This window comes from Atta colombica, unplaced genomic scaffold, assembly GCF_001594045.1.
Source record: "Atta colombica isolate Treedump-2 unplaced genomic scaffold, Acol1.0 scaffold98, whole genome shotgun sequence".
Lineage (NCBI taxonomy): Eukaryota > Metazoa > Arthropoda > Insecta > Hymenoptera > Formicidae > Atta > Atta colombica.
In genome coordinates this window covers 165,295-167,834 of record NW_017259592.1, presented here as the reverse complement: position 1 = coordinate 167,834, position 2,540 = coordinate 165,295, and the positions used below count along the sequence as shown (strand labels likewise).

The 2,540-nt window shown below is 33.7% G+C and overlaps 1 long non-coding RNA gene across 2 annotated transcripts in view; it reads left to right on the top strand.

Moving 5' to 3' along the window:
- The window catches only part of LOC108693783, a 104,127-nt gene that overhangs the window by 724 nt on the left and 100,863 nt on the right, over positions 1-2,540 (top strand). The window lies entirely within an intron of this gene.

Sequence of the window (2,540 nt, the reverse complement as noted above, 5' to 3'; positions counted from 1 at the left end):
GTGTGGGGGGGGGGGGGGAGAGAGAGATGAAAATCTTTACATTTGATCACATTAGTTTGGAACAGAACCCCTCCATTCAGTATCTTATTAGTTCTCTTAGTGTTGCCTTGAATCAAATTGTGTAATATTTATATATAATATTCTTCTATATAATACTTATACAGGCATACAGCTCGTGTTGCAGTTACTAATAATATAATTACGTTATCAAAATTACTGGCCGTGTAAATATTCACTTTATCACGTTATCAAAATTACTATGTAAATATTCACTTTGAATTACATTTAGGATAAACATGTTTTTTTTTGCCGAATAATCACTAAATAAATAATTAAGCAGTGGAAAACTAGTTAATTATTTATACCAATGAGTTCTTGATTCTATTGAAAAGAATATAAAACGTGATCGAAGAGATATTGTAATATGTTGAAAATGATCAAAGCAAATTTAATACTTAGTTTTTAAATTATATTTAATATAATTCGTTAAATATATAGCAGTATAAATCGTTATTGCCTTTATTTTTAAAAGTATTATTGTGAAAATAGTCAATCCATTTTATATCAAAAAATGTATTTTAGCAAAGCGATACGCACATAAATTACAATAATAATTAGGTATGAAATATGTATATAGTTATGAAATATGAAATTACTTCAGTACATTTGATTTGATGTTTAAAGTTTAATGTTTTTAAGTTTTAAGTTTGATGCTTTAGTATAAATATATTGAATGAAATTTTATATACATGTATTAAGGAGTTTGTTTTACTGACAGTAGGACTTACAAATGATTTATGTGCGTCGACATGTCATTACTACATTAATATCACGTGCGCGCACTCTCACGCACGCACGCACGCACGCACGCACGCACGCACGCACGCACGCTGCCTTTATATTGTGCGCTCCAAAAATATAGTGCTCAGTGATTGACGATTGACAATTCGAGATTGATTGAACATGTTGGAATATCATTTATGTCAATCGATTTTAAAAGATAATTTGAGCGTGAGATGTATCGCATTTTGTATTATTGTTATAGAAATGCAGGATTTTTTCTTATTTTGTTCGTGATTTTTTGGCTAAAATCTTACGAATACTATTCCATAACCTCCATATTTGTTTAATATTCGTGTGATTTTTTTTCTTATTTCCTCGACTGAAATTACTGCTTCGTGGACACCGTTTTGAATCGATAGACGGCGATAAAGGAGAATTCGCTGCGCGTTCTGAAGGCTATACCTGAAATCGATTATATGAAAGGTGCTTCGAGAATTGGAAAAAATGTTGGCATAAATGCTATGTGTGTGCGCGCGCGTATGGGAGAGGATTATTTTAAAAGGTATAAAATAAATTTGGAAGAATTTTCATATTTTGCGTTTTATTGGATCAGTCCCGGTACTTTTTGAGTACCAATTTTGTAGAACGATTTTGTATAGGATTAGATATCTAAGTCTAATTCTAAAAATTTTACGATGTTTCTTTGAGTAATCTACTAATTTCCTTCGTAAGTACAGGTTGCAGAAATTTTATATCAAATGAATGTTATTATGACTTGATAACTTAAGCGGTTATATTGGACAAAAGAATGTGTATCAAGAAGACCTCAATTTTAAAGGTGATCCTAGACAGTCAATAATATTGTCAGTATTAACAAGTGACAATGTGACACTGACAATATTATTATTGATTGTATGTGATTAATATTGATGGATTGACATAGAACATTAATGTAGAATACTGACGTGATCTAGATTTTTATTCTTAGCATCAATATCGTTTTATTAGGATTTATGTCATAGTATACCACAATGCAAGGAAATGCATGTAAACCTATTAGGTGTACAATTTTGCTTCCGCCGTTTTCCTAGGCTTTAGCGGTAAGTGATGGTCGAAATAAATAGACCACAGACGTCATACAATAAACTTGGGCATCTGTCAACATAACCCCATAGAAACATTAGTCGATTTGTGTCTGCATCATAAAGTTATCCTCGATTGAAAATGTCAGTTTACAAGCCAAATTCTCGTCATTTGCGGGAGGTTTTAATTTTTTGCTTCAATATGAAGAAATCTGCGGCTGAAGCTCATCGAATGCTCTCAAATACTTATGAGACCGCTATTAGTGAAAGAACGTGTCGTGAGTGGTTTCAACGCTTCAAGAACGGTGATTTTGACGTCCAAGGTCATGCTTTGTATTTGGTGGGACCAGCTCGGCGTAGTGTATTATGAACTGTTAAAACCGATTGAAACAATCACAGGCGATCGATATCGAAAGCAATTGATGCGTTTGAGACGAGCATTGAAAGACAAATAAATATAACGCCGCAATACAACGAGAGACACAATAAAGTGATTTTGCAGCATGACAATGCTCGACCCCATGTTGCGAAAGTGGTCAAGACATACTTGGAAACGTTGAAAGTAGGAAGTCCTACCCCACCCGTCGTATTCTCCAGACGTTGCTCCCTCTGACTTGTTTCGATCAATGGCACACGGCCTGGTTGATCAGCACTTCCGGTCTTATACAGAAGTCC